This window comes from Columba livia, chromosome 12, assembly GCF_036013475.1.
Source record: "Columba livia isolate bColLiv1 breed racing homer chromosome 12, bColLiv1.pat.W.v2, whole genome shotgun sequence".
Classification (NCBI taxonomy): Eukaryota; Metazoa; Chordata; class Aves; order Columbiformes; family Columbidae; genus Columba; species Columba livia.
The window spans coordinates 4566661-4581451 of record NC_088613.1 but is presented as its reverse complement, the minus strand read 5'-3'; the positions used below and the strand labels follow the sequence as shown (position 1 = coordinate 4581451).

Here is a 14791-nt window from a genome sequence, read left to right as displayed (position 1 = left end):
AGTTTGTTTCAGTAAGGAGCTGAGGTAAGAGAGCTGATCTATATTTCTGATACATCATGAGTGTGAAGCGGTGTCTGTAGCATTTGCTTCAAACTGTGAGGGTGAGGCAGAAGTCGCTGAGTACAAGCTCAGATCTTAATTCCTTCCCCTACCATGGGAACACTTTGGGTTTTAGCTTTTCATAATGAAACAAAGCATATGTGATTCTCCTCCATCTGAATATGACCGTCTGTATTTTAATAACTCTTTGACCTGCTGGCAGACTTCTGGTAAGCTTAAGCTGTTGAGTGCTCTTAAAGATATTAAGTACCTGCGTGTCATACAAAATTAGTTGACTAGAGGAGGGCTGTATTTTAATTGACTAATGTGGTAGCCCATTTGTCAGAATGTCTAGACATTGTCTTTGAGAGGAAGACTGCAATGTGAGATCACGCTATTTATTAGAGATCAGAAAATCTAAATGGAAGAGAGACACAAAGTGTGCCTCAACTTTTGGACAAGTCTCAGCAGAAGTCTATATATTTGTAGTGATCGGAAACCTACTCCTGAAGACCACTGAACTGGAGACTACAAAGTCTCTTCAAGACACTTATCCTGGTGCTCCATTTCTTTACCAGTTTTGTAGATAGATGCTACATCTACTCTTTTATGGTCTTTTTAATGTGTACACCCTTCAGAAACATTTAAAGGTAGTCTTGTCAGCTCTTTAAACACTTTGGGATAGAGTTTGGCAGACCCAAGTGCTTTAAAATCTTTACAAAGAACAGAACTGAGCAGAACTATAGCTGGTTCCCTTAATGTACAACACATTTATTTCTGAACAGGGAGGTCAAATATGAGGCAACATACTAAGAAATCCAACTCTTAAATACGGGATCTCAGTGGAAAATGGTTCCTATGGGAATTGTCAAGTTAAGCTGACTAATCTTTGAGACTTTAATTTTTCTTTTTGCCCCTTGTTATAACTGGAGATGGTTTAGTCAGCTTCTCTAAAGATGGAAGGCTTAAGACTTGTAGGATCTATGAGTCCCTGCAGACTATAAAGGTAAATCCAGTCTGATTGAGGTAGCAAGGCATTCAAGGATTCATAATGCTTGGGAGGAAAAAGAAGTAACCTCCTGGGATTGTTTAAGTCTCATCCAGAAGTCTGGAGTTGCACAGGCATGAAGCATAGCAAATGGAGTTCTCAAAATTTGCAGCAGATGATTTTGCTCTAAGTGGAAGTGTTTAGGTATGCTGAAGACTTAAGGGGAATAAATGGTATTTAATTTGCTTGCCTTGTAGAGAGCTGCCAGTATCTGTATGTTAAAATCTATTGCACCGTCCAATCTTAAGTGAGCTGTGTTGAGCAATGAAGAAGTTAATTTTAAACCTTCAAGTGAATAGCTATTCATGCTGATACTGAAAAGCCAAACAGTGTGCCACAGGATATAGTGTATGTCCTGAATTGGCAGAATGAAATATGCCTTCTGCTGCATCTGGTTATAAAGTGAGAATTTCAAATGTAAACTCAAACCAGAATGCAAAAGGAATTATGCTTAATGTAAGGGTAAGACATAAGAAGCATGATAATTCTGAGTGGGTTCCATGTTTGGCATAGGTGTAACTGGATCTATACAGCAGACTTTTTGCAATCAAACTATTTTTGCTTGAAACATAAAAACATTTATGTTGGTACTGTGTCATGTGGTTCATTTTAGTCTTCTACACGCAGAGAGGGAGCCCAGAATGCAGTTCTAAGGAAAAATGATAATAATACATGAAAAGCATCCACGTAAGAATGCATTTTCCATTACAAGTCAAATTACTTTTTCGGGATACTAAGCTGATAATATTTGAAAGCCTCCGTACAGAAGTGAAAATTATATTCTCCACTGATCTTCACTTGTATTCATACTGCCTTGCAATTCAGTCAGGAGGCTGACAGAGGAAGTGTAAGTGATCATGGAGGTAGTGATCACCTAGAAAATTGGTATTGACTTTGCCGCCCTAGCAAAGGTGTGTGAGTCATGGGTAACTGATAAATTAGCCCTTAACAGGCTTCTTGGGAAGATCATGCAGTTGTAATACCTGCTGTTACGATTAAGTCAGAAAAATGTAAGAATGATGGAAGTGCAGTAGGTTGCTAAAAAGAATTACAGAATCACAGAATGTTCGGGATTGGAAGGGACCTCGAAAGATCATCTAGTCCAATCCCCCCGCCAGAGCAGGAACAATTAATTAATTCTACTTTTATGTATAAAGCGAAGTAGGAAGAACATTTGCAGAAGGGAGCTAGACTTCTCAAAATGGGACTAGATTCCTGATCAAATAAATCGTGATATTGAGAGACATTGTTTAAAATAAGAGTCTGAAAGGAAGCTGAGATGTGCTAGGAACACTGAGGTCAGATAACACCATTGGTTGGTGATGTCATTAACAGAAAGCCAGAGCTGTACCTCAAAACTGGGCTTAGATGTCATAGGGGAAGCTAGGAGGGTTTTAAACCTCCCCCATAAGTCTCTCCTGTTCCTTTCTTGCAGCTTGCATGTTCCCTGGCTGCTGCCCAGCTGTGCTGCTCCTCTGGAGCTGCAGAAGTGTTTTGGCATTGCCCAATCCTCGAACCAAAAAAAAGAAAAGGGTTTTCCTTGGCTGTAGTCCCATGCTGTGGGCCCACCTGCACCCCCTGCTCTGGTGTGGGGGCTGCAGAGCAGAGACAGGGTGTCTGTGCACCCCCCTGGTCACTTGGGGATCCACCTTTCTTTGAAACATGTACTATTAGTTACAGTCGGCAACAGCGTCCTGGGAGAAACAGCACAGAGCTGTGAGATCTGGTTTAACTGTTCTAAAATTTCACCAGACAAATAGCTGTGTCTGCAATTTGGCTAATGAGCAACACAAGGCAAAGGATGTCCTTGCTTTTCCTTAGAGAAGCTGTGAGGGTTTCCAAAGAGAGCACAAAGCACTTTTTCCCAAGTGGTAAATTACCTAATTTCAGTAAATTGCCTCCTTTCCAAGTTGTACAAGCAACTCTCTTTTATAGCTCTACAAGGAGATGCTGCCAGGTGTTACACATAGTGCAGAAAATACTATGCCAGTTGCTTCCAGACAAAAAAAAACCCTCAGCTTTTTCCTCTTTTAAAAATAAGTAATTTCATTAATATTTTTCCAAGCCAATGAGCAAGCAAAGAATATCTCCCTGCATACCAGTTTCAGGCACAGCTCATCTTTGGTAGTAACTTCACATAGAAATATTAACAACAGTTTTTATTATTCATGTTTTTGATCTAATTTGTGGAGGCAGAACAGCACTAATCACCTGATTTGGCTTCCTCTGAAGTAGCTGTTTTAAAGCGTATTTGGGAAGAGATAAGCGTGAGATGGCTTTGCTCTGGAAGGTGAAACAAAGGAGGGGTTGCATTGCTGTAAAAATCTCTTTTCTGTAATATGTTTTCTTTGGGTTTTTTGGGGGGTGGTGGCAGCATCAGTTAATAATAAGAAAGATGTGTAAGCAGAGTTTCATTCATGTGCAGAATATGGAAGAGAATCTGCTCATCTAGAATGTTTCTGAGAGGGGGTATTCTAGATTACTTGCTTATACCTAATGGTCTGATTTTTGAAAAAATATTGTTGTCAAATGTAGGTGGTTATTGCTAGTGTCGTGTATACCGAGAATTCTTTTTACCTGGCAGCAGTCTCAAGAAAAACTAGGATTGTGGAAGTAGGAGGGTGAGGCTCTATAAGGCAACACCCACCAGTCCAAGTCTTCCCAATACAATCTGCATCACTCCACCTCATCCTCCAAATCTGTTAAACATGCAGATATAAAGATGAGATTTCTAATATGAAATGGTCCTGGGTTTCTGTAGGAATCTGATTTGGACCCATTATTAGCTTCATAAGACATTAATCACATAGTCTATCTCAAATAATTGCGTATTTTTGATATTCATATGGTATTGCTCTTTTCCTGTGCTTGTGTTATTCTCCACATTTGTTTCATGGGACTGTTAAATGCTGTTGCTTGTGAATTAGACAATTCATGTTTTCTGAAGAATAAATAAGCGTGTGGTCATACCATATGAAGGCAATGTTTTATGCGGCTGTGTTTAAATTCACGTTTTGTTACCTTTATTATTACCAATTGCTATTTTATAATAATGCTATGGTTTGGAATCAGAATAGGTATCCTTCAGTGTAAACTGAACTGCAGTCTGGTACTAGCAACACGTTTGTCCTTTCCAGAAATGCAACCCTGCAAAGGGCTGCTGTACAGTTAAGCCATTCATAGTGTTTGAATGGGAGATATTACATGTATCATCTTGAAAGCATTAAGCAAAGTGAGTACCTGGAAGAAATAAGTAACTACTAATATGTACAGAAACTTTCTCCATGAGTAATAAACTATCTGCAAATCTCTGGACATTATTTATTTTAATGCAGCTTGGATGTAATATTTCCATGTGCAAACAAATTTGATCAAATACAATAATCATAGTGCTGGAGTCCTAATGTAATTCTATTACCTGTAAGCCAGTATATAAAACAGTAATGCGGATGCCTAACAAAAGGTAGACTAGCTTCTTCAGCTTTGCTGATAAATATCAGTGTAAGTCATGTAAGTCTCATAATCAAACACAAAAGAGAAAGTAATATCCCTAGTCTTGACAAAACAGAAAAGGAATACAGATGAAGGTTGATGCTTAGAGAAAAAAATGCATACTAAATTTATTGTAGAGAAGAACGATGTAAAGCTGAAATGCAAAAACTAATAAAAATATCCTTTGGTAGCCTGATATACAGCATATCTTGGGAAATACAAACTACTCTGAAATAAAGATTAACCAGAACTAGACCTGTCATGTATTTGATTTGTTTGTTTTGGTTTTGTCTTACCATACTTTTATTTAAGTACATTAGGAGCTGGAAGGCACCTGGTGGGCTTTAAGTAGAAGCAGCTGCTATATGATGGCTATTGAAACACTGAATCTAAGAGTCTGAGCAAAAGTTGTTTTTTTCCAACTGATCTTTCACCTTGGGCTTAATCATGGAACTGTAAAAGTTTTAATCTCTGAAATGGCAATACTATTAGATACCTTGGAAAAGTGTTGGAAGAGAGAAGAATTTAATCACAGCTCTAAAGTTACCAAATGCTTTTATTTCTGCAGAGTGGAGTTGGTGGCATAACTTGTTCACCAGTACAGTGCAAGTCACGTATGCTGATGGTTCTGAAGAGAAGACAAGACAGCAAAGGTAGGGCTATAGTACTGATCCTGGGTTGTGTCTGCAATTGGAGGGGGCCCAGAGAAGGTGGTTAGATATGCATTATAAGAAAATGAGAATAAATAAATATGTGTGTAGCATTTAGGAAAAACAAAACAAACCTGCAAAAGAAAATTGAGTGCATTGTCTCTACTATTTCATTGAAGGGATTAGAATCTTTATGCATTTTGATTAGGAGAAAATGAAATACCTTTCCTGTCTGTCAATTGCACACTATTTTTGCAAACATGTCAGTACTTTTGTGGGACACCTATTTAAAAAAAAAAAGGAGGCTTAATTTTGATTAACAAAAAGTGGAACACCTCCTGACTTAAAGGAATGATCTCAAATGAACAAGATAAAACCCATTACTGTCACAGTGGAAATGCCTATTGACTTTACTGACAGAAGGGTCCCACCCATTGTGAAATCAAAGGAGTAATCAAATCAAGAGAGATTAAGTTTCCATCAGATCATGCTGGCAGAAGAGCTCCATTCTGCTTGAAGGAAACATAAATGAACAGAAACTTATCTTCTCCACCCCTCTTATCAAGCGCAGCTCCTGAGCTTTGGGAGCTCTTGCTTGCTGTCTCTGATCAGGATGCTACAGCTCAAAGCAATCTCATGTTTATATTCTTCCCAAAGGGAGTTTTTACCAATATACAGGCATAAAAGGAAACAGCATGAGACTGACAAGGCTGCTACTGGAAGTTATTGCAACTTGCTGCTATTCTTCTCCATTTTCTATCTGCTTTCAAAAATACTCCAGCCATAGGTCTAACTTGTCACTGTTTCGTTCCTCAGCAGCTTGGCCATTATCTTCTCTGAATTTATGTAATTACGTGTTTGTATTCTGTTGAGTATACATTGGATATACAAGACTAGAAAAGGGGTCAACAGCTGCAGAAGTCTACACATGAAAATATTATTCACATCTGTAGAAATATTTCTTTCGCTCCATATCCTTGTTGTTTTCTTTGAAAATTTAACCTGTTTTAGCTCAAAAAATACCCATCTGTTCTCTAATCATCTTGGTTCTAGCTTTGGAGAAACTGCATGATGTCAGCGACTCATCTGGTATGTTGTATCTCAAATATTTTCAGTTGAGTGCCACATGGTAAGGTGTACTGCTTACTTTTCAACTGAGAACTTGAGGAATGACCTACCTGGAGCAATGCCCCAGAGTTAAGAACACGATACGCTACAACAGCACATACAGCTCTTCCCCAGTCTATCCAAAATGATAATTCCCATTATTATGAACAAATCACCAAATTATGCACTTTGAATAGACTGTGATTTAATAACAGATCTAGGACCCCTTAATGAATCAAGGTCATGATATGGGAAGGTTCACTGAGAGCAAATGAACTGCTTATTATGTACAAAATGTATACATATGAATGCGTGTGTATAAATGTGGGACTTGAATGTGAGTAGGCTTTTTGGTGGATTATCTCAAACTGCGTTCAGTACAATGGAGTAGATTCCATCCTTCAGGCTGCCAGAAAGGAAAATCATTGCTAAGTAAAATATTCAATGGAATTGCTTCCTGTGCGCCAATATCTAGCCAAATCGCTTCCCTTATGAAACAGATTTCCTGCTCTTATTATTTCCAGAAGTAAAATATAGCTCTACATAGCAGTTCTCGAAAATGGAGGAGCACACGTCTGCATTTCAGAGAAGCATGTGATTATAGAATTTAATCTGAGTAGGGCAAACCTCTCAGGAAGATTTCATCTGAGTCTGTATGACTTGGCAAACCTCAGAGAAATGTTTCTGTGTTTTCTGGTAAAAGCAGAAATATTCTTCATTTTTCTATTGGCTGAGAAAATTAATCTAATTTTTAGTCGGAGAGAAATGAAATAATAGCCTGGCCAAAAGAGACTGGTTTAGTGTGTTATATTTTGTAGCAAAAAAATGAAGGACCTGAGAAGGTTTGTCTGTAACTCACCTTTTCAATTTTAGCCTTCGCACTGGCCAGTTTACCTGAAAATCAATATTTTGCATTGAAAAAAATACATTATGTGTCAGTAGTATCCTCAAGCAATATAGATCTTAAAGAAAAATGGCAACACTTGCCATGTAAACATATATAATGAATAATCTGTCTGAACCCCAGGGAAACTGCAGATCTGGAAGAAATGGCCAGCTTCTCCAGTGGTGCTCTTGAGCAGCTATTCTTCCCCTTGTCTCTTATTTTTGTTTTGTTCATTATATTTACCACAGGGCTGCATCATTACTCTACCCTTGGCAGCTGTGACTTTTCTTCTTGCAAGTGTCAACCCTTCTCAGCAAAAAAGCAGCTCTTCAGCAGTAATTACACAGGCTGCCCTGCAGGAATAGGGGAGTTACAAAGCCTGCCAGGTGCTCTGGGAGTATTCTATTGGTCCCAGTTTGTCATGTGTAAATAGGAAGAGGTGGTAGGATTTTTATTTGAGCAGGGCAGGCAGCATAGAGCAGCAGATGCTAGAGGTAGGTAATTGTCTCTCATCTCTGCTGTCAACTTATGTGGGGTATATGTAATCTAAACTTCCTGTGTTTCAAGCGCTTCTTTCAAACAAAGGTGTTCATAACTGCCTGTGTTTTGTAAAAGAATTCAGGGTCCATAATATGTAAAGCCTTCTGGATTCTGTTTTCTGAGGAGGCAGCTAAATGATGTTTGGATTCTTTGCAATATCAAATGGGAGATCTGAAGGATTTAATCTTAAACAAGTTTTCAGTTGTTCCCAATATGAACCTCAATTGTCTCTGGAAGAAAATCCTGAATTATTGTATTCTGCATCCATACCTGTAGTTTAGGTCTCAGAATATCCTGGGGTTACAGGAGTAATCTCTCTTAAGTTAGACTGCCCACCAGTTCTCAATATTTCAGCCTTGCATAAACCCTGGTTTGATATGAAAGTCACTGAAGTTATCATGAAGACAAAGTAAAATCATTCTCTTGTGTCATGCTGGAAAATTGGAGAGTGAAAATCAGTTTTATATTTAAAATTATCATATTCTCACTCCATACTTAAAACCAAGCGAATTCTATTCTCCCTGTAAAGTAACACAGAAGGTTTAATCTTCTGGAAAACCCGTGACAGCTATCATTGGAGAACATCAGTCAGAATCTATGTTAGTAGTGAGCTTTGCTGCAGACACTTGAAGGTTCCAACCAGATTTTATAAAGAGAAATTATGTCTCATTCTGAAGAAAATTAAGGAAAGACAAAACCCCAGCCTCTCTCATCAGAGTATGGAAAAGCATTCAGGTTACATATTGCTGGTAAGTGAAGTGTTTTGATTATCTGTGCAATTTCATGGAGATTAGAGCTTTTCTCTAAAGTGTACACCTTGAGACTGGCTTTTTGCATCACAGTCTGAAAGTAAATGTTGAAACAACGAGAATTTAAACTTTGTATATATATGCATGTATAATTTTAAGGGAAGCTGTTTCTAATGAAAACGAATACAGTTCCCCCAGCCTAATTAAATCGTCATTGCACTCTTCAAATTCTTTTAGCATAAGGATTGTCTTTTTGTAGTATGTGTTTACAGCCACAGTGCAAGGCTGTGACCATAGGGCTCTCAGGGTAAAGCATTATAATCAGGGGCCTTTTGGAATATTAAAGTAGCAGAAATATGAGATTTCTTCTTTTAGTATGTCCAGTTTGCTTGGTGTTTTACACTGTAATGAAGTTAGAAGAGGGGACAACATGTTCTTTCCTTCCTCAGTTACCCCTGTCCTTCTGCTCACTTGATGTAGTGCTGCCAGTCATCTAGCCCTGGCTTAATTTCATAACTTAAACTCTTCAGCCCTTCCTGCCATTGCAGTTCCTGAGCTGCTGACTCTCTGCATTGTCTCTATGGCTGATCAGGTCAGGAGAAAAGCTGCCAGTGCCACACAGCAACATTCTATAAAGTGGGTGGTTTCTCTTACCTGTAATTTCTTATTCTGCGGCTGCCCTTGCCTGTTCACGTGGCCCAGTACAAGCACATGTGCCCCTGTCATTGACTGGATGAAGCCAGGAAGGGGCAAGACTGACCTGGCTTCTGTAAAATGGCTACAGCTTGCAGTTCAATCCACTATTCTCCTCCCTCTTTCTCAGGGTGTTGCATCTGCCCTGCCTTTTATCTGAGGATCCAATCACTGGTTTCCACTTAATTAGGCAATGGGTTTTGAATTGTTTCCTTTCCGTCCCCAAATTTCATTGTGAGTCATGAGACAAACAGAATATTAAACAGAAATGCTCCATAGATTATCATAGGCTTATTAGAAAACAGATTTTAAGCAGTAAAACAAGTTTGGAATGGAAGTTGCAGGTTTTCCCAATGAGAGAAAGAGAAGGAAGGAGACTTGAGACTGTCAAAAACATTTTATGCACTTAATAATTCTACCATTGATAGGTGAATGTTATGAGGCACAGTGGAGATTTAGAGCTGTAATTGCTTGGCAAATAGAACAAGAAGTCTATGCATAACAAGGACAAAGGAATACATTTTACCAAATTAATGTGATACTGTGTTTGTGCTCTCTAATGATAATGTACAGCATATCCCAATGCGGGATCTAGGGCACAATGTCCAGTGTAGTGATGACCCTATGGTCTATTTCAGAGACAATTCAGATTTTTTTGCACAGATAAAAGAAGATATGAGTTTGCTGTTGGTGCTTTGCCTGACATTCCTAGTGAGGAATAAATGATATTTACTTGTGTTCTTAAGAAAACTCATTTTCACTTTGTGTAGCACATTGACAGTACTGCACAGCTTAGTGTTTTCTTCAGTTTGCTTTAGCACATGTTGGTTTTTTTTCACCTTTGGCAAGCAGACTGCTTACTCTAAAGAATTTAGAACCAGATTGTTTTCCAACCAAGTTTTAAATAATTTGGGATATATCATAGAAGAGTGAGCATAGACATACACTAAGGTTGTGTAGTGTTTCTCCATGTTACCAAAGGCAACAGAGAAGGCCACCCACACTGAGAGTCAAAGTACAGTGTCCAAAGCTCATAAATTGTCTTTAGCTTTTTGTGTACTTCCTCGCAGTATATTTTCATATGTCTGTGGTGCCAGGGCTGCATGTCAGGTACCTGGCACTTTATGATTTAAATTACAGCTGTGAAAAGCTGTGAAAAAAAGTATGTGTTGCCAACAGAGCTGGTGAAAAGTATTTTTCAGTCTGGCTAGAAAGAAATAATATATTGTGACAAGCCACTGGAGTGAAATGGTCCAGAACCAAAAGATTGGAAGAGGTTTGACAAAGTGGTTGAGTAGGCTTCCAAAGCACATGTTTGCATGCTGACAAGCCAAGAGATGACATGGGAGCAAAGAGAGACGTCTTAAAGAAAACACGCTGGGAGGAATCTTGAGTGTTGAAACCTCTAGGCCTCATTTCACCAGAGCAGTTGGTTGAAGCTGTAACTTAAAGCAGAAAGTCTGTAAAATTGAATCTTGTGATTTCCAAGGATGTACATGCATGTATGTATATGTACATGTGTACATGCATGCATGCATGTATACACACACAGACACACTTCAAAACGAAAAAAACCAACACCCTCTGCCATCTTCTTCTCATCAAAAACCAGCTGTCCTTCTTGGGACCTCACGTGAAGCACTCTGCCCCTTCTGATACCACCTGTGCCAGCAACATCTCTTGGAGACAGAGCCTGGTGAGCATCTCTGCACAGTCTGAGGTCTGGTTAGTACTGGATGTGGGCAGTTGTAGGTGGCTGGGTTTAGATGTGTAAAGGAGCCTGGATTTCTTGGGTTTGTTTTACTATCACATCCTGAAGATTCAAACTGCCTTTCCTTTTTCATACTGGTTACTTTACTGCCAGTCTGGAGGGAGGGGAGACCTGAGTATTGGTGTCACAACTTCTGCGGGTCTTCCAGCAGTAATCAAGACCTTGCCCAAGCCCCAGGCAGAGCATCTGAACCACTGGTAAAGTCTGGTCAAGTACGTTCCAGGGCTGACACAGCGCAGAGGAAGGTACAGGAGGCAAGTTCCCACACCCACATTGTACCCAGTGACTGAGCATTATTTTGTTGTATTCCTGAAAGAGTAATCCTGTAGTTGTGGCTGTTGCTGAACCAGCATCCTGCCTGAGCTATTGATATTTTACTCTAAACCCATGCAATAAACCCGGGTCTATTTTTACTTACCTATGTGAAGTCATCCTGGCTGCAAGCCAAGAGAAATTTAGATGATTGTCCATATTGAGACGAGCAGGACTTGAGTCTCTGTGAATGAGTCATACATTTCCCTTGTCTCAATGATTTACTGTTTCAGTGACTTGAGCCACCTAATACTTTGGCAATTAAGTACGATCAGAAGAAAAAAAAATAGGAAAATATGGAAAATCACCTGAGGTATTGCTTCTGTGCCAAGTACTGATACAGCTAAAGGCTTGCACAATCAGACCTGTGAAGTGATAGCAGTAACAGCAATTTAAGAAGCTTTTCTTTTTTTAAAGACATTAATCTGACTGATTTTTACCTCACAACCTTTATATAGTACAACAATAATTTGCTCACCTCAATATTGTACAAGTTCTCCATGCAGCACTCCTTCAATTAAAGCTGAAACAAGGGAGAATTTGGTTTTGTTTCTTTGTTTTAAAGGGGCTTGTGGCATAAATTACTTCACTTTTTACCTTTTATTAAAAAGAAAAATAGTATCAAAATAAAGGAGAGGACAGGCATTGTTGCACAGAGAACCTAACAGTAGTTTTTCCTAAGAAAACAACACTGAAATGCAGCAGTCTGTGTGCCAGAAGGATTTTGTTGTGTGGTTGAAATCTTCTGTCATGTCTCCAGCAGATATAGAAAAACAGAGAATACTTCCTTCACATTTTAGAGTTCTGCAGGTCAACAGCAAAGCTGTAAGATGTCTGATTCCAGTTTCCATAGTAGACCAAGAGGGCAATTTAACGTTACTCAGTGTCATGGCAGAAATAAAAAGAGCATAAGGAGAAAAGAAATGGATATTTAATATCTTTAAAAAATCATATTGACATTGGTATATACTTATTTTCCACAATATTTTCTGACATTTGTGCTGAAATGGAAGCCTTTTATTAAAACAGTTGATATCTTGCCATAAAAAAGGTATAAAGGAAAGCCATTTCAGATTATGTTCAGCATGCTATATATGTGAATGATGGGAAGGATAACAAACAAGTTTGCCAAAGCAAACTATCTAAAAGCAAAATAAAAAATAAAAGACAAAGAACTGTTAATAAATAGCATGACATGCACTTTCTTTAGCTGTGTAATTTTTTGTTTTGGAATAAATTCAAAACTATTTTTTGCAGCATGAGTACTAGATGCCTGTGCTTTCTGTATAAGCCTCACACAGGTAGCTTCCAATTACTGAAGCCAAGTCCTTAGTACTATTCAAGGGATTGGCCATTTGTAGGAAGAGCAAGAACAGAATTGTGTAGCCCTACAGGTTGGAATTTTTGATAAAAGAAGATGTGGTTCAAAACTGTTAAAAGCCCTCATACTTCCTATAACGAGCCAGTCTTCAACTGATTTGTGTGAGAGATTATCTCTAGAGACACAATTCTATTCCATGAGTTTTACCCTGATTTTATAAACTTTGACCTTTGTGACTGATGATCTTTTAAATCTATGACCATTGGCCTAAACCAGCATATCTTCTTCTATAATTCTGTCTTCCTACATTTTTCTGTATATTAAGCCTTATATTAGATGTGCTGGAGTTCACAGAAAAAAACCCTCATAGGGTTGGATTGAAGGTGTTTTGTTTAATTTTGTTGGATGAATGACTGTCGCTATCACCAGGCACAACTAATCAGATAATTTGTCACCTTTCTAGTTAGGTTGTCAGCTTGTGGTTCATAGCTGCTGATGGGAATTAATACCTTTTGCAGTAGGAAATATGGTAAATGCATAAACCAAAATATAATTATAGATTTTTTTTTTCCCCCTGTGTGTTTTTTGGTTTATTTTGTGTGTGGGTTTTTTTGCGGTTTTTGTTTGTTTGTTTTTGTAATGATGTATGAGTTTAGTTATAACAAAGAAAATAAACCTTTCCTTTCAACACCAGAGCTAGAGACCAGATATTTTGCTTTCAAACTGATAAAATGCCATTGTTTTAAATACATTTTTATCTTCCTCTGGCAAAAAAACCACTGTGGTTAGCATAGAAATCCTCTTCACTGTGCAGTCTCCAAATGGCCTCCATCCAAAACCTCCTGAAGTAAATAGAAAAATGCTCATGCTCTTCATTTGATATTGGATCAAGTCTTATTCTAGCTATGACCAAGATTACTTTCACATTTCTGGCGTGTTTCTGGATAGTATAGATTTGTATGTAAATCTGTACTTACCAAATATTTGAAATCAGTAAAGAAGTAGTCATGATGTGAAGTAAAAGGAAAATTCCTACTGATTTTCAGAAGTTAAATATCTCATTCTTGCTTTGGTTAGTTGGGGACAGGGTGGGATGGAGTGTCATGTTTGGGTTTTTTTCCCGGGTTGTCCTTTTTCTCCTCATGAACTGACAAAATGAGATACGTTTTTATTGCCATGTGAAGGGAACTAAGGCACACAGTTTCCATTAAGAATGATCTGTTACTTTGAAAAAAATGTTAATTTTCTTACTTCTGCCTTATTATTCTTCATTACGTTATTAATAGTAATGGAGTTGCATGCTTAATTGCACCCTAATGAAAACTTGTCCTTTTATCTATGGTTAGGAACAGATCCATGGACTAAGTGTTAGGAGGAAAAGAACTTCCGAAGGAATTTTGGGTTCTCTTCTGAATGAGCTCTAAGGAAAGAAAACTAGAAAAACCTAGTTATTTATCACGGCTTTTTTTTACTATCCTTTTCTCTCATGCCTTACAGATCAAAGTTAAGTTTCACAGCGTGCATTTAATGAATAATTTGGATTGTAACTTGTATTAAAATGCTGAACATAACATTTTCTATTTTCTGCTTGTATTTTAGTCCTTCTGTATTGAAACCATCAAGCACATTTTCGATGGCTCTAATTGCATAGCAACTCCCAGCTCTGTATGCAGAATAGAACTATATATTCTTCAACCATACTCACAGGACTGGCTGTCTTTTACTCCAACATAGTAACAAAAGAGCTGAGAGAGCTGTCATTTACTTTACAGCAATTTCAGATAACTGCCTCTTGTGCTGATAAAGTATTGCAGGACGGAGAGATGAAATGTGTTACGCTTTTAAGAGGAAAGATGAATATTTGCTATTAAGGGCTGCAAGGACCGGGAAATAGATGCTACTGCTACTCTTGCAAATAAAAAAATCCAGAGACTTGTAATGGTCCAGGTGAAGCTGAAGAAACAGTGCTGATGGTAGAACTGTGTAATGTGTTGCATGAAGGATGCAGCTAGCTGAAAATATTCCTTTTGTATTTATGAGGTTTTCTCTGTATTATGCTCTGACTTCCTGTGGACTTTTAAGTGATAATCCTGCTATGTACATTCAGACAGGTTTTAAATATTCTGCCAATCAAGTAGCTATAGAAAAACTATGCATTTCAATAAGGACTACAAAATGCTGTC

At 38.2% G+C, this 14791-nt stretch overlaps 1 long non-coding RNA gene across 1 annotated transcript in view; it reads left to right on the top strand.

The window, feature by feature from the left end:
- Positions 1–5145: 5145 nt before the first annotated feature.
- LOC110355659 (uncharacterized) overlaps positions 5146–14791 on the top strand; it is a 158028-nt gene continuing 148382 nt past the window's right edge. The window contains exon 1 of the long non-coding RNA XR_010475618.1: positions 5146–5232. This is a non-coding gene — a long non-coding RNA (uncharacterized LOC110355659). The remainder of the gene's footprint in view (positions 5233–14791) is intronic.